Here is an 18556-nt window from a genome sequence, read left to right as displayed (position 1 = left end):
CCCACTATTCATGATTATGTAGAACTGTTTAGACTGCAAAAAACAAGTTACTAATAGCTCTACAGGCTCTTCATTAACATTTATAATAAAACTAATTTTTTTTTTGCTTTTTTATAAATTTCCCTTTGGTTTTCCCTTCACTACATTTATATTTTTGCACCTACCTAACTTGCCACTTTGCTTCTGGAACTGTGAAATGAATATGCTTGCCCCTCAACTGACAATAGATAAAGTATGAAGGCAATTGTTAAGGGAGGATGGAAGAAAAATATACTGTATATTGCGAAAAGAAAGAATCAATATACCCAAACCAGTTAAATTAATGGACTGTGGACTGAAAAGTGGCATCATATTCAGCAAGTTCAATGGTTTTCCATAATAAAGGATACTGTCGTGTACTTATCCTCCACATCAAACCTTCAATTTGAATCTTAACTTTTATAGCCCTGCTTGGATTCATACAATCTCTTGGAGCAAGTTTCTGAATACTGACAGCTGGTGGCAGGCAGTGAAAGGAAAAGCCAGATTGCTTTGCTCTGGACCAGCGCTTCTGAGCTTATGAGACTGCAATACCAATTCTGTTCCATATGTTAGCAGCAGAGGGGGTTATTAGGTGGTGCAGTTTGTACCCCCCTCTTAGAAGACTGAGTTTCCTATAAAAAGAACAGGAGTACTTGTGGCACCTTAAAGACTAACAAATTTATTTTAGCATGAGCTTTCGTGAGCATGGAACATGTTTCATTTTTGCTTTGTATCTTTGTAACTAGTATCTTGGGGCCATACCACAACCTAGATTTCAACAATACTGCAGCAGCACAATAAGCTGATGCTGTACAACCTTCACATATAGGTAGTCAATGTGGGAAATAAACTTCTTTCTGGGTTCATGGACTGTTTAAAAAATAATTTCTAAATCCAGCTATTAAAAATTGCAGGTAGCATGATTACTGTTGCCCTTTCTTCTAACAACCTGTATTTTATTGTGATACCAGTGTTGCTTCTCTGCAGTGTCCCTCTCCAGTCCTGGAACAGAGGCAATCAAACAGCATGCAGGGCGATCTTTCTTAGGAATCTCAGCCCAACACCAATGCCCAGTTCCCAAAGAGCAACTCTAATCAGAGACCAAGGAAGACAGCAAATTCATTCTTTCTACCGCTGTCCAAGGACCACAACCGCTACATAGCACTTTGTGTAACAGAACTAATAGTATGTCTCAAGATGTTAAGTTCCTCACCTTATACAGTATTACAATTCCCTGCCACAATACAGAAATAAGCTAACTGATTTGGAAGTTATGGAAATCAAATGGCATCTAGAACAGCCTCACATTCTGAAGAGGAGGAAACTGAAGATGTGGGGCAGGGGAGGCCTGTGTCACCATCTTGATCTCTCTAATTGAAAGGGTAGTGCAGCTTTACACTGACATTTCTGAACAGGAATTTGAATAATTATTAGAGTTATTCCATATACATTATAAAAATGTGCAGGATTATATTGTATACACTGTTCAGGTAAATTTTGTATGCAGACTGTATATTTCTACTTAATCTCAAGGAATATCTGTCCTCTGGAAGTTTTCTTTTTTCAATTACAGTTACTTTACTCATACAGGATTAGAGTATGCTCTTTCCTTACTGTTTCATATTTATACTATTTAGGCATTTAGTTTAATTTAAAACTAACCTGCATCCTTGCTCTCATTTTTAAAGTATATTCCCTAGTGTTATCTGGAACACCCATCTAAAGTGTTCATGGGCCGTTTAGAAGACAACCATAAAGCTTGTTCAGTATCATTTTGGAAGACATGATTAGAATATATTGAGATGTCTCTAGCTGATGTTTATTGTATTATGTATTAATGATTTACCTCATCAACCCACAAACTGCATCTTTCAGAAACTAATTCTCCTCTCCTACCAGCACTACCTATTTCTTAACCACACTGTGGATGTCTGTTGCATGTTTTGAAAATGCTCTGATGCACTAACATACATGGAAGCTCTGCTTGTTAAATAAAGATTATACAATAATATAGCACTGAGAAATTTATTGTAAGAATGACCATTGGTCCATAATTGCTCATTTAAACCATATTTATTCTACACATACATCTGTTGATTTCACTGGTTATTTCTCCTCATATCTACCTGATATTTTTGCAGGCAACACATGGTTATTTTTTTTAAAAATCATTTAGTGATCTACCAAAGAAATCATTCTCTCTGTCCTCCCCATCCTCACCATACATATCCAAAAAGCGACAAAGAGTCCTGTGGCACCTTATAGACTAACAGAAGTATTGGAGCATAAGCTTTCATGGGTGAATACCCACTTCGTCAGACGCCAGACTAACATGGCTACCCCTCTGATACTTTACACATATCCAAGCAACCTTCCCACAGAGATTTCATCACAATTAGCACATTTTTGCTAATAATTTGAGTTTCAGTGAAACAGCATTTACTGATGGAAGAAAGTGTCGTCATTTTTTTTTAACCAGCTCTAGTAACTACCCAAGTAAGTTGGCTCTAACTTTGATATCACACTCATACAAAAAAGACATGCTATGCTCTTTGATTTTTCTGTGATAAAGACATGATTGAATCCAAAAGAACTTTCTGTCTAATATATTTTCAAGGCTGAATGACATAGCAAATGTTTTCTAGAGAAGGAGATAAATAAAAATATTGCAGTCACCCTCTGTCAATTGGGGCAAATATTTTATTACTGTGATTAAGTTTTAATCTGATTTGTGCAATGTTCTCAATTTACAAGTACCAAAAATAGATTAGACAAAGCAAGAAAATAAATCTTGAAAACTCAGAGTTAAACTGCCTGCCTTACATGCTATAGGAGAGAAGGTTAATTGTAGTATTGACCTCTTTGCTAGATAGATTCGCTTAATCTTCATTCTCCTGATGACATTCAGCCAGACTGATTTGATAACTGTCTTCTAACATAGGGCTCTGTGCCCCACTTTGTTAATTCCTCAGTAGGAATATGTTTTACTCTTACTCTGCCATTTAATAAAGAACATTTTACTCCAACCCTAGATCATCTGGAACGCAGCGGTCAGAACCTAAGAACTTCAAGGAATTCAAAGACAAATCCCAGTGCATTATCAACAACAGAAGAAAAGAAAATCAAGCACAACTCATACCTCCAAAATGGGTCCTCCTTATTATACCCTAGATCCCATTTCTTCAATGCCAGGCTTCCTTTCTTCCATCACGGACTGTTCCAGATTGACATATATCTGGTAATTCATATTTTGGAGAGGATTCCCAGCTTGCCTTGCTTTTAAGGGAATAGACTATCACACCCTACAAACACAGTAGACCCAGGAACTTTTTTTTAATAGTATCTACACCACTGATAAGAAAAACTATGCCTGATTATTTAAATATTTTTGGATACATTTTTATTGTAAAATAATGTAAATGGATTTAAAACCAGGTTGTATAGCAGTTTTGGATTTGCAGTACATTCTTGCCTTTAATATTTTTTCTCACAGCCTAAAAAGAATTCAGACAGAAAAATATGTCTTATTTTTTTCCTGATAAAATTAATTAAAATTACTGTCAAAATGCTGCCTTTGTCAGACAATTTTCTTATCATGGTAGGTGTTCCAGATACAGGAAGAAGAAGATATAAGAACCTCAAAAGGTTCAGGGTTTGGATCAGATAAGGATCTGGACCATTAAATGGTCCCTTCTTTCCAACAAACAATTTCCACAAAGAGTTATGATAGCAATTTAAGTCCCCTGATATTTTATAATGGCATGTTTGTCTGCTGGCTGTTGGTGTCCAGGTTGTGATACACAGCAGCAGAGCATTTAAGGCATCCAGAGTTAGAGGGCAGGTAGTGCCACAAACTCTCACATTAACATAGCATCCTGAAGTTAGCTGGCAGTATGGTCAAGCAATCTCAAACAGGAAGAGTGTTTGATAGTGCTGATGACCTCTGAGATTTATTGGATAACTTTTCATCATCAGCAGCAAAATGCCCACTGAATATTAAAAAATCTGCTGTCATACGGAGAATTGCCACATTGGACTGGCTGTCTTCTCATGAGATTATGTAATACTCTTTTTAGTATTTCAGAAAGACACTAAACCCACCCAGAAATTCAAATTCATCTTTTCCATACAAGTGTGGATTTCCCTGTTTCTCATGCGGAAAGCAGTTCAAAGTCTGTGTTCCAACATAACTATGAATGCCCAGAAAACATAAGTGCTATACCCCTCAAACCACTCCATATCTTCCAAACATCCAAAAGCCCATGGCCAATAGTGGACTTTATGACTTGTTAGTCGTTTAGATAAATAAAACAAGACAAACTGAAAGCTAAAATCAGCCAGATGAACATCGGATAACAATCCACACCTCCTACAGTATTGTCCCATTTGCCCTTAATAAACCAGAATTTTTCAGTCTAGGATTATTCAGAATGATGTTCTTGAATGGCAGGAGATTCAGTCATTTACACTGTATATTTCTGTCTATTATGTTAAGGTTAAAAATAAATGTTTGGATCATAAATTTTATACTGCATACTTCCTTCTTCTCTTGGGGGAGAATAAAAATGAATCAGAGGTCACAAATTATTTCCCTTCTTTAAAAAGAAGTAGACTCTAGAATGAAGAAATTAAACAATCTGTTTACATTCATTACACAATGAGGAAGCTTCTTGCTATTCAGCTTTAGAATTAAGGAATGCCTGTGAATTCTGAATATGCCACTATCTGCAAAACAAACAGAAGGAGCCTTTTTCACTTTCATATTGGCATATTTGAATGGAATGGAAAAATAAATTATTACCCTAGTTAAATATAACATGTGCAGTCCTAGCAACAACATGGTCTCAACAGGTTATGGAAATACAATATAGCTCAAGTTTTCAAACTGGATTCTTTTCTTTTAAATGCCAACTGAGTGGCATGATGAAGATTTTTAGGTTAGGAACAGATATAGGGCTTCAAATCCCCACATGGGAATTTAATAAATCCTGCACCACCTCAAAGTTTTCACCAATTAATAAAATCCTAGCAACACATGGTCCCTTTCTGTCCTTAGAGTTGTCCTGATTATCCTGGTAATAGACCGTCTGCTCCATTACTTCTACCTACCTTCTAAATGCTATCATTAGTACTGATATTATACTTGGTGACAGATATGGCAATTTCCTGCAATAAACTTAATTCAATGAGATTTTTCAAGGATAAGAATCTTTGGAGTCCATTTATTAAATGCAAAGGTTATGTAATATTGAAAGTCCCAAGAAATGTTATGAATTTCAAAGGACTATATTGAACAATGGGTAAAATAAGAAGGGACTTTGGGACATTCTCAAGTGATTTGCCTGAGGAATCTCCAGGCAGAGGTGAATGCAAATTCCCACCTCCAATTATGCGAGATCCAGCCTTGGAAGCTACATTCTGAGGAGGGGACCATTGTCTGCTGAGTAGCTTCTTCCTGGACTCTAAAGATCAAAGGCCCAAGATGTATTCATGAGTGTGCTTATTCTGAGCTAGAGCTGTTATGAATTTGTAACCACAGAAAATCCCTTCAGTGGGGTTTAAAGGACTGACTCCTGCCAGAGCCTTTGTTGGAGTTGAGGTGATCTCTGGTAAGCTTATTAGCATGTGTTTACATTCCTTCATTGTTTTCAATATTTTTTTTCTGTAACGCTTTCACCTTCAGAATAAATGTGCTTGCTTAGAAAGAGCAGTGTAGTAACTTGTAACTGCCAGCAATTATGTTGTTCATAGCTTCAAAGATTAAGCAAAGTACAGATGCTGGCCTGTTGGAAATATCACAGTGTAGGCGGGGAACTGTGAAGTCTGGAAAGACCTCAGTAAGGAGGGAGAGAGACACGTCTCCACCCAAGATAGGTGACAACTGTGAGTCTAAAAGTGGGTGCTCTTCGTGGACCATGGAGGGGAATACAGGTGCCCTGAACTGTGACATACTTTTACAGAAATTATTATAATGACTTGAGGCTCTGTGAAATTTCATCTTACCCAGTCAATAAAATGCAATTCTGGCTAAAATGTTCCAAAGACAATGAACATCAGTATATTTCAGGAAAGGGAAAAAAAGCCAAGTTATGACTACACTGGATTTATGATGTTTAGGGAAAAAAAACAATTGATGCTACACAGTATATAAGGTTATTACTAGAATTAGTAAAATCTGAAAGAAAAAAACCACTTTTTATGATTAATGAATACCAAGTTTTTGATTAAACTCAAATAATTTATTTGTGGAGCTAAGAAGGAAGAGTATTAACAAAATGAATATGCATTTTGGAACACACCAATTCTCTTCAGTGCCTCAAAGACACACACACACTTTTCCTATCCTTAGTTTATATGTTCATGATTTGGAAACTGTATTCAGGACACAAGTTAAGTATGTATTTAACTTTAAGTTTCAAATAAACACATACTTAACTTGTGTCCTGAATAGCAGGCAATTAAGTTCTTTCCTATATCAGGTATCCTATATTTTATGTAAAGAAACAAAAAGAGTCTTGTGGTACCTTAAAGACTAACAGATGTATTAGAGCATAAGCTTTCGTGGGTGAATACCCACTTTGTACATGTGTCTGACGAAGTAGGCATTCACCCACGAAAGCTTATGCTCCAATACATCTGTTAGTCTTCAAGGTGCCACGGGACTCTTTGTTGCTTTTTACAGATCCAGACTAACACGGCTACCCCTCTGATACTATATTTTATATACTGACCCCGGGCCTGATTCACCACATTTCATTGAAGCCTATGCAATTATTCACACTAGGGCAAGCGGGAATCTTAAAAGAGACTTCTTTCCTTTGAACCTCTCCACTGGAGTTTTCTGTGGGAGGGGATGATTTTGGTCCATGGGACTTGGACTATCAATTCAGATCACAAATGAGTGCCAAGTCCACCTGCTTTTCAAATAACCCATTATTTTTCATCTTGTTTGATTTTACTATTCTGGGAATATTTTCTAATGTTGAACACATTCAGTAAAAAGGGTATTGACCTGAGAAGGATTTACCGCTGGCCAAAGTAGTTGACCAATACTGTCACTAATGCTAGTGCTTTGATCTATATTTCTGTCCCATGGTGCAGACAAACAATAGTATTTGTCAGAATGGTCAGCTCATTTGTCGAATAGTATTTATGGGTTAAAATAATCACAACTTAGTTTGATTACTTTGAGATGTTAAATTATAACCTTGCCAGTTATACAGTAAAAAACAAAACAAAAAAAACACACCCCACACACACAAAAAACCTGTGGTCCTATTTATTCACACATTGTCAAGAGATAATTGTTATCCTCTCAAATACAGTCTCTCTATTTGAACTGCAGACCATTTGAACAGTCTGCAAATGAATTATTTATGTACAGCATGTGGCAAAATTATCGCTCAGTATATAGATAAAAGGTAATTCAATCCCCCTCCCTTTGAAATGTAGCATGGCAGTCTTTAATGTGTATTCACCTTTTAAAATCTATTTCCTTAGGGGTGGGAGCGAAGAAGAATTCTACCTGCCATTCAAATATTCTTGTACAGTTTGCTAAGCACAACAGAATATCTCCATGGTCCCGCCTCTATGTTACTCTGTTACTCTCTGAATGAAAAGATCAATCAATATTGTGAAATGAAGGTGTGCTCTGCTTATTAATCAATCTTGATAACATTATTTTTTAAATCCAATTGAACCACAATGCCTCCCACTGCATTGGGGGTGGGGGATGACCCTTAATAAATGCTGCAGGTTTTAATTTTCTGTCTCTGTTTTAAAAGGCTGTTTTGCCTTTAAGCATTTTTAAAATTATATTCCAGATGATGGACTACATCATGATTTATTTGTTAAAACAACTTTCCTGTCAAATGCCTAAAGGTTTAAATTCTGGAGAGCACTATGATATATGGTATTATCCTATTGCTTATGTATGATCTGTATGAGACACAAGATCTTAAGACTCACAGCGAAAGTTTTTCTGAAACATAACATCTGAACAGGTTATTGGCACTTAAATAATAATAATGTAGAGTAAAGAAAACAGCTGCATAATTAGAGCCTCTAAATAGTCCCTATTCCTCCTGTCTAACTCTAATCTACCAAGTATTTGGCCTAGGTCACGCAATGAGACTTTACATTAAACCAATATTACTGAAACATTGCATTTTCCCCTGGATATTTTATTTTATCATCTCTTAAAAAAAACATGTTATGGTCAGAAATATGTTGACAAGAAATGCTGAGACACTAGAATCATGTATTCATGTAAACTGTACTGAAAAATGTACTAGGCTCTTATATTCTCTTGTTATTAATGCATATACTAAACTTGATGTACAAGCAAAATGGAACAGCAGTTTGGGCTTTGAGTAAAACATCTCTGAAGATAACTGGAATGAGCCTTTATCTACACATTCATTCTCATTTAATAGCGAGCAAATATGGAATTCCACTTTATTTCATTCATAGGCTATATAATTCATCTTTGAAACTAGCTGGCATTTAAAACACTTTCCATGATGCATGGGATCTGTCTTCTACTCAGCTGATATCTCTAGGGATTCTTCCTGTAGACACCATTATTAAGGGATTTATGATAACATTATTTTTCACTCTTTAGAGGCCTCAGTAATATGTATAGTCTACAAATTGGTTTTTGGTGGTAAACTAAATAAATACATATTTAAGTAGCTTTCTGAAACATGTATTATTCACCCAATAGGCTGGGAGAGAGACTCTTTCATCTCACTCTTTCAGTTACTTAGAATATATAATATGAGTATTAAAACTGTAGATCACCCTCATGCAAAGTAGCCCCTTGCATAGTATGCAGGGGGTGAGTTTTGCAGGCAGATGTCTATGGCATGATCTGGGCTAATGATACAACTTTTAACTCCGGATGCCAGGCCAGAAGTAACCAATAAATAGACCACAGTAACCGGTACTTTGTTTTAGGGAGAGGTTTTGTTTGTTTGTGAAATAAGCATTCATTTTCTTTTCATTAATAACACATCTGTTTAGTTGCTGAGAGTTTGCAGGCAAGACAGACAAATGATGCTACATTCTCCAAATTCTCCTGACTTCACAGAAAGCATGCTTATCAATGGGATTTCTTATCTGGGCCTCATCCCACCCTGTTCTATAGATAACCAAAGTCTTGTCTGTACAACATGGTCACTCCTAAAGAAAGAGTACTAACGCTATGATTTATTTAAGGAGTCTGTTTAGGTTATTAGCCATATATTAAACAAATAGATTACTCAGATAACATTATATATTTTGTAGATGTATTCTAAGAAATTTTCTATTTAATATCCCTTGTTATGGAGGCTGGCTATACATAAATATAATTTTAGAAACAATATTACATGAATTGTCTTATTCCTTCTTACAAAAGGAAAGCGTTCAAATTAAATATCTTCTGGGTAATATAATAATAAATTAGTTGGAATATCACAGATCTTTGTACTTATATATACGCCTCCCATGAATAATTTAAATAATAAATTCTTCCACTTTGGAAAATAGAACTCATTCCACTGAATTTGTTAAATATTTTCATTTCCAGAAACATGTGCTTGGAAATAATGCTATAAATTTGAAACCTTGCTATTATCTCTTCAGGTATTAGTTATGCAAATCCTCACAAGCAGGGTTAGCAGAGAAATTTCCGATATTTGGCTAATGCATGTGTTTACTTGCTCACTTTCTGGAGAATATTCTGGGGAACAAAATCAGAATTTTATCCTGAGATTTAGCTACTCCTCTTCTGAAACAGAATATACATGCAGCTTCCCATTTAGGGGCTTTGAGAACAAAATCTTTAAATAAAAGACTGGATATAGCAAGGCAGACGTTATGGGTTATAAGCTCCTCTTTTGCATAAACTGGTGCAGAGGGAGCAGATATCTGCCAAAAAACTCTGATCTCAATGCTGGCTATCAAATACAGGATTAAGTTTAAGACCAGAATGCCTTGATCTCCGGTGCTCTCAGGGCTTAATCCTTAAATTGCTGAGAACACTGGCCCCAATCCTACAAAGCACTTAAGCAAACGCTTCTCTCCTTGAGCACAGCAGTAGTGTTACTGAAGGGAAGTAAGCTGCACCACGGGGGAAGTAAGTTGATGTAACCCTAGTGAGAGGTTCAGCCTATTCTGCCCCTGATGGTGGTACATGGGTGAAAGATGGCAAATCCATGGCTTGTTTGTGAGGGGGAAGACCTGGGACATATCTCCTGCTCTCTCCACACCTCCCAGAGCTATGATCCAGGCAGCATTAACATGACTGTGCAGTAGGGCAAGGTTTTGCACTCCCCCACCCCCATCACTTCAGGGTGCAGCTGTGTCAGTCCGAGGCACAGACTTGCCTTCTATTTGTTAAAACCCTATTGGAAGTACAACATACTCCTTTTCATCCCTTTGATAAGTATCTAGTCTTTATGTCTCAGTTCTCACCTGGTAATCTGAAAATATTTGGATTCCCACTTTAGTAACAGGTACATAGAAAAAAGAGCTCCAGTAATATCCTGCGGGGATCATGACCTCTCTCACTGTAAATTATATTTGCTGCTTCTTTGAAGACTTTACCTCATTTGGCGGGGCCTTTTGCAAAGGCTTGCTATCTCTTAAGGTGACATTGACTTTGCCTGAGAGGGTTCCTTTGAATACCTCACAGAAGGAATGTGGAGTTCAGGCAGGCAATGTACACACACCCTTTTACAATTTTCACATGATTGGGAAGGTGATTTACTTGAAGGATTTTTGCTCTGCTGAAGAGACAGGGTGCATATCAGAGATAAAGGCTTCCCTGATCCTTCAAAACTTTCTCTCAATATAACATGAAAGTCCTCTGAGAAACCTAATAGTTATTCATGTGGGAGGCCTTATTCTAATTCTAAATGATACTTTTGTCTAGATGAGATGAAGATACGCAGAGATATACACCTACCCTCCCAAATTAGTGTTATACATTCCTCTGAAGATTGGACCCTAGAGCTCCATATTTGCAAAGAGACAGTGAATGCTAGTTTGTTTTGACCAGATTTTGATCTTTAGTGATGGAAGGTGGCAAAGATTCATATTTTGCCACCTTCTTAGTTTCTGTAAAATGAAAAAAGATCATATTTTCATCCTTCTGAGTTTATAATAAAAGATAAATGTGTAAGTTACATAACCCAAATATTATGCATTGTCTCTTGACTTAAATGAGAACTGCTGGCCATTTAATTACACAGCTGGCATTATGTAGAGACAGATTATATGTTAGGTACCATACAGAGACAAGTTAATTAAGTACCTGTTATACCTGAGATATAGTCAGAGAATAGTGTTATTTAGTCTGTAGATGGCATTCTTTCAGTGCTATCTACAACCATGTTAGCTTTGCTGTTGTGAAAAACTGAGTAAGCAGTAAGGGTCACATTCTGTCCTCCTCAGAAATACTCTGGATTTATATCGGTGTCATTGAAGGTAGAATTTGTCTCGAGTGTCTCTATTAGTTTAGTGATAGGTAAACTCTAGAACAGGGGTCGGCAACCTCTGGCACGTGGCTCGCCAGGGTAAGTTAGCCATAAGATATCTTTAAGAAATCTCTTTGAGTACCACATTCTTATAGTCCTTCTAACAAACAAAGGGCTCATTAATGATGCAATTTATTTGGGAAAGTTAAAAGTATCTAATTGAAAAGGCTGGAAATGGACACATTTGAAGATATAGTAATTAAACCATGTTATTAACTGTTGTTGTCTATAATTGTTGCACTCAGTGTCAAGGACAGTTCAACAGATCAGGTCAGCCTTGAGCAGTGTTGCTGTTACATTAGGGGTAATCAATCAATCACAACCAGACCCCTACAGTTATATTTTCATGCTGCAGTTCTCTTGGCTGAAATGAGTCTGTGCAATGAGGAAAACACTAGAAATGCATGAAGAATTTTCTTTGGCTGATTGCTTGTTGCCTGTTCACAGACCAAAAGCACACGGGAATGGCAACGTGCTCCTTGGTCGGAAAAACCACTCCTAACTTCTTCCCAGATACATCTTTGTCTCAACAGGGTCCCATTAGAAGCTGATGCCCATCTCTAATGGCAGAGTTTTCAGCTGCTCACCCTGTGAGGGTATGCAGTGATACTAAACCTATTGCTACAGAAAGGCAGGAGGTGCTTGCTCCTTAACACCCTCCTAGCCAGCAGACCAACCCACAATAGCTCAGGGCAATGTTTCTCTCCATATAATAACAGTGCTGCCCTGATACCTCTAGCTGATAAACTGCCATTGGCAGCCTCCAGCTCTGCCCACTGGCACCATCCCCACTCCTTCCAGCCCCCCCCCCCCCAGTTTCACTTCTCTTTTCCATCCCCACTTTTTGATGGTCAACATCTCCCCTCCAGTTTGTCCTACCTGCAATCCCAAGCCCTACCCCACCTTTCTTCTGTGCCCTCAGCCCTGTCCTTCAAGCCCCCCACCAGCACCACAATCTCCAGCAGCTCCTCTCCCTCCCTAGCTGCCACATACAAAGAACATAAAAGGCCCCCCATATCTATTTTATGTTCAGTCCCTTTCCCTGAGAGCCCCCTGCTCTTTCCCTACCTCTTCCTCGCCCATTCAGGCCCACTCCCTCAACACATTCAGTCAGACCCTTGAGTGAGCTATTTGTTATGATAGGAATTCAGGCAGCACCAGAGATGAGGACCCCAACACAACAGCATCTCCTTTCATGAAGGACGAGATCTTAGTGAAAGAGCCCTGCTGGTTCAGCAGCTTTGATAATATTTTAGTTTTTGCTATAATGTTTCATTCTTTATTTACAGCTAGCTGAGCCTGATAATACATCTATCAACACCTATCAAGTGCACATAGGGATAAGAAGAAGTAGTTATGAAACTGTGCATGTGTATCACACAACTGAGCATTCATCCCACTAGGTAATAAAAAGTAATGATGACCATATGTTTATAGGTCAAAATTAACCCTGACCAATAACTTCCCCATACACTATTAAGCATGTACTCATCTTACATATCAAAGGGGCCAAATGACATGCCGATTGAGCCTTTCCCTAGTCATCAAGAACAGGCATCCCATAAAGCATGATGTGCACTAATCCAAAGGATAATTTTGGGCCCTTGGGTTCCAATTCTAATCTTAGACAGAGGACTTGCAAGTATAACCCATATACTCTACTTCATAAAATCAGGTACCACACATACATGAGATAACGTTTTTAGTTAGATGACCTTCTTCCTCTATGCAACTGAGATTAGAATCAGATTTAAGTATTTACAACTTCACGTAAAGGTAGACCCCATGCTACAACTGAAGTATATTTAAAATACCTATGTTTAAAGAACCATCTTCTGTAATTGCCATAGTGTTATCAGTGCTCTTCAGGTTTATTATTATTATTATTGTCCACAGCAGAAGAACCAAGCCTTAGATAAACATTCCAAGGAGTAGTTCTGATCAACGGCCTCAAAATCTTTGTACTGTCTCACAAGAAATAAATATTTCTTAAATCAAGATAGGGCCTCATGCCCTTTACTCAGCTCTAGCTTTTATTTTATAAACAGAAGTCATGTAATATTGCTGTGGTCTTTGATAATGATGTAGAAAAGATTTTTAAAAATAAATAGAATGTGTTAACTTAAGTACACAAAGCTAAAGTTATCAAATATTTTAGAATTACACACATTATTTTCATATATAAATACATATACTCCTATGTGTACACAAACACACCCATGTGTATGCACAACCTCAGCATGCACACAAATGTAGCTGAGCTATTACAAATAAATGCACATTGATGAAAAAACAAAACTTCTTCAATGAAAAATAGAACTTTGCTCTCTTCTTCTTGAAGTTTTCATAGTCCTGCCATTTAAGAAACATGGTAAAAATTGCAATGATTTAAACTACCAGTACGTATTTAGACAGGTGGAGTCTATACCAGGGGTAGGCAACCTATGAGTTGATTTTCAGTGGCACTCACACTGCTCGGGTCCTGGCCACCGGTCCAGGGGGCACTGCTTTTTAATGTAATTTTAAATGAAAATTCTTAAACATTTTAAAAGCCTTACTTTACATACAAAAGCCTTACTTTACATACTTTACTATACATAATCAATAGTTTATATTATAGACTTGTAGAAAGAGACCTTCTAAAAACGTTAAAATGTATTACTGGCACGCGAAACCTTAAATTAGAGTGAATAAATGAAGACTCGGCACACCGCTTCTGAAAGGTTGCCGATCCTTGGTCTATACAATAATGTACTTTAAACAGACACATTGTATAGTTTTCTGCCACCAAACTAAAATTATATAACTGGCTTTTGGTTTATGGATCTCATATAGATATTTATTTTTCCAAGTAATTACTCTTGAAACATGACAGGATATATTGTGAACTATGACATATATTAATATATTTTATACTTTTTTCCTCTTACATAAAAAGCAGACACATTCTGGCTTTATAGAAAAGATTCTGAAGTCCCTGAATGGGTTAGCGTATCAAGTGTTTTCTCAGACACTTTTCACAATGATGACTAAAAGTGTCTGTAGGGTGTGAAGACAGGATGCACACAGTGTGAGAAATCACATTTACGCTACATTTCTCATACCAAAATCACAGTTGAGGACATAGCTAATTTATTATCTGAGAAAAGACAATTCTCTAGGGCAGACAACTATCAAAGTGAATCTACAATAGCATCAAATAGAGTTGGACTCTTCTATTCCCTCAAGTGCACAGCAGACATAAACCCATTCATTGGCACATAGGAATTGTTCACTTTCATGTAACATTTCCATCTTCATTTAAGTTACATTAAGAGAATGCCAAAATTGGCAAAGTGAATTAACAATTTACTTTGAATTTAGTCTACACTGCACATACTAACATTTAAAAAAAATATCACTTGTGCTATCTTGCTGATAAAAAATTAGTGAATTAGGAATTTCAAATAACTGGCTAGGGGTTAAGATAGCACTAATATGTTAAGAGGGCAGATTTGAAATACTAGGCTACTTTAAAGATAATCTTCATTTTCAGCATGTATGAATCCATTTCATACATTAAAAGACACATTGGGTAATGCAGTGATAAAGCTTATATTAAGTTTTCTAATTTGATAATTAAGATGATCAGATATACTGCAATGGCAAATGATGGGCAATAAAGCAAAAATTCTTCATACTATAACTGATCTGTCACATTTTATACAAAATAGGTTTGTGGAAAACATTCTACAAGGTTCAATATGAATATACATTTCCAAAATTTAACACTTATGCATCCTATGTTCATCGTTCATAGCAACTACATTTGTATTCCCCCTCCTTGGTCCAACAAGGGTGCCCACTGCTTCTGGCTCCTTAGCCATCACCTCTCTTGGGAAAGACACATTTCTCTCTCTCTCTCGACCAAGTTTCAAGTTTGCACAGTTCCCCACTTACACTGTGATAGTCCCAGCAAGCCAGTCTGCCTAAACAGGTCAGCATCTGCACTTTGCTTACTCTTCAAATGATATGAACAACATAATTGTCAGCAATTATAAGTTACCATACAGTTCTTTCTAAGCAAGAACATTTATTCTTAAGATAAAAGCATTCCATAGAAAACATATAACAATAAAAGAACCTACACACATGCTAATAAGCTTGCCAGAGATCATCCCCCAACTCCAGCAGAGGCTCTGGAAGGAGTCAGTCCTTCAAACCCCATCAAAAAGTTTTCCTGTAGTAATAAGTTCGTAACAGCCTCAGCTCAGAGGAAGCTCGCTGTCTGTGCAGATCAGCCTGTTTCTTTATACAGCTTGGGCTTTTGATCTCCCAAATTTGGGAACAGGTAATCAGCAGGCAACAGTTCTTTTCTCAGAGTATCAAAAGGTAGAGTTTTTGAATAACGGGGGGAAGGAGAAAGGATTTGCATTCCACCTCTCCCCAGATATTTCGCAGGAATCCACTTCATAGACATTGTCCCAAAAGATAGTTCTTGTCTGCCACATTGTTCAATATAGTCCTCTGATCAACCAGGCCCACAATAATACATAATCTTTAACACAATGGACTCCAAAGATACTTAGACTTAATTCAAGAAGGATATTGCAGGAAATTGCCACATTAGTCAAATAAATCACATAGTATGACCACTATTTCATTTTAAATTAATTTTGTAAGATGCCCTAATAATTTTAATAATTTTGCTGTTGACCAATGTACCTTGACACTGAAAGTTGATGGGTAGGATTTACCAAGGTACAAAGTCAAGAACTACATTTTTCAATCAAGTGGTATCAATAGGGATCAGACATTCAAAACTTTGATATGAAAAAGTGGCTGTGATCGGCCCATTGTGACTTGGAAACCATGTGTTTTCATGAGAATTCAAATGCTTCTAGTATGTGTTAGCAACTGGGGTGTAGGAAGTGTGGCCAATTGCTTAGAGCAGGAAACAGGTCTAGTGGTCAAAGCAGGCATCCATATTGGGGAATGGAAGCAGGGGTCAGAGCTGGAGTCAACAGCCAAGTATCTGAGCCAGGGGTTGAGCCAGAGTCAGGACCAGAATCAAGACTAGCAATCAAAGCTGGAGGATCGCAGCTGGGCTCAGATACCTAATGAAACAGCCAAAGGGTTGAGCCAGAATCAAAAGTTAGGTCTGGTGGTCAGAGTCAGGATTGGGAACTAATGGTCAGAGCAAGGGGAAAGGGCAGGAACCAGAGAGAGGCAAGGATCAGGCATGGAGCAAGAGGAAGGTGGGAGCTAGAACGGAGGAGCAGGTCAGGAGCACAGCAGGAATCAGGAATAGGGTTGGATCAGGACTGGAGGAGGCAAGCCAGTGCAGGGTCCAATGTGGCAGTAGGGCAGAGGTCTGCACAGTTGCTCAGATGGCTGACACAGTCTGAAGTAATGAGTGTGAGCCAATTACATGGTCACAGGCCTTAGGTGCTACAGTACAACTGCCTGTAGGACCTGACCTACCAGGTATAGTGAGATGCTGCTTCGCCCATCTCCCTTGGTAGTGACAAAGGAGTGTCAGAGATCCAGGGATCCCACAGGCCCGGGCTCCATAGAGTTTCATATTATAAAACCAGTGACCTAGGTTTCATGAAACCATTAACAGTTACAATAACATATTTCAAAATATTATCCATTAATATAGTATACAGAGGCAACATGTGGTTTGAACCCAGAAACGGGAAGTTAGAAGACCCAAGTTCTATGCTCTGCTCTAACACACAGGATAACCTTTGGTAAGTTGTTTAACTTATCTACGCTTCAGTTTCTCAATCTGTGAAATGGGGATGGTGGTCATGTATAATAATGTGACAGAGGGAAAATTCCAAGCAGACTAGCAAGCTTTCTGTGTTATATATCCCTTGAACAAACCATTCAATTGAGCTGTTCCACTGAGTTAATTGGAATTTGGACCAGACCCTTAATATGGTCTGTCACTTGCCTCTTCATTTACAAAAGTTTCATTATTACTAGTACTATGCGCTCTTCCCTCATAGCACCCAGCACTGTCACACTTGTCCTCTTGCTGTGAAAGAGTATGTCTACACTCTGCAATGAAAAACCTGTGGCTGGCCAGTGCCAGCTGAGGTTGGAGGGTTCCAAAGCTTGGGGTACAGCCCAGGACAGAACATCTGCACCACAATTAAACTGACCCATAGCCCAAGCCCTGCGAGCCCGAGTCAGCCGGCACAGGTCAGCCAGGCAGGTTTAACTGCAGTGTAGACATTGTACCCAAAGTGGCCTCCTGATGCCGTTAATTCTGCTTTAGAAATTGGCCAGCAGGAATTATACTAAAGGTTATAAATCATCTTCTTACTGACCACCAGTCTCTCTCTGCCATGAGCTGAGACTTTACTAACTTGAGAGGAATGCAAGCCCTCTTGAATGCAAGCATCTACACGACAACATAACTTTCCATGTCCTGAGGCTGAATGGATTTCAGTAATTGGACAAACGTCATGACATTCATAACTATGGTTCTTATCTAGCACTCCCTCAGCACAGTGAGGAAGCCTTGACATGAGACAGTCAATGGTGGCAAATAAATGCAAAACTTATAAATTATTGCTGTGAAGTAGTGTGTGTGTATATATATATATGTATATTCACTGTTGTACATTAGTGTCAAATACAAGCATTTGCAAACTTGTTTCCAGGTGAATTGAGAGTCATTTTTGTAAGACTTAAGAATTGTAATATGCAGATAGCACAGTAAGTTCACATTCCCTTTCAAAAAATATGGATGGTTTAATTACAGCTTTAAATAATTAAAGTGCTTTATCATATTGACAGTCAAAGCACCTGAAAGCCCTGATTATTATGTACTATAACTGCAGCATGTCTATATGCTGTCACACTGTAACTTCAATATGTCCTACTAAATTAGGTCCATAGTTCACACATGATGAAATAATGTTATAATCCACTTTTCTCGTCACTAAATTGCAAAAAAGGCCATTAACATTTGATTAATTCATATAGGTAGGGCCCTGTGTATTTTGCAATTCTGCAGC

General features: G+C 37.8%; 1 protein-coding gene and 1 long non-coding RNA gene across 7 annotated transcripts in view; one reads left to right on the top strand and one right to left on the bottom strand.

Annotated features, from left to right (window-relative positions):
• Positions 1–3509, top strand: part of LOC123377988 — a 72811-nt gene extending 69302 nt beyond the window's left edge. For both annotated transcript variants that reach the window (XR_006582413.1, XR_006582412.1), the window contains one exon: positions 3054–3509. This is a non-coding gene — a long non-coding RNA (uncharacterized LOC123377988). The remainder of the gene's footprint in view (positions 1–3053) is intronic.
• CLSTN2 (calsyntenin 2) overlaps positions 1–18556 on the bottom strand; it is a 713200-nt gene that overhangs the window by 66494 nt on the left and 628150 nt on the right. The gene's annotated exons all lie outside the window — the stretch shown is intronic.

This window comes from Mauremys mutica, chromosome 9 (genome assembly GCF_020497125.1).
Source record: "Mauremys mutica isolate MM-2020 ecotype Southern chromosome 9, ASM2049712v1, whole genome shotgun sequence".
Taxonomy (NCBI): domain Eukaryota; kingdom Metazoa; phylum Chordata; order Testudines; family Geoemydidae; genus Mauremys; species Mauremys mutica.
This window is presented reverse-complemented; position numbering and strand designations above follow the sequence as displayed.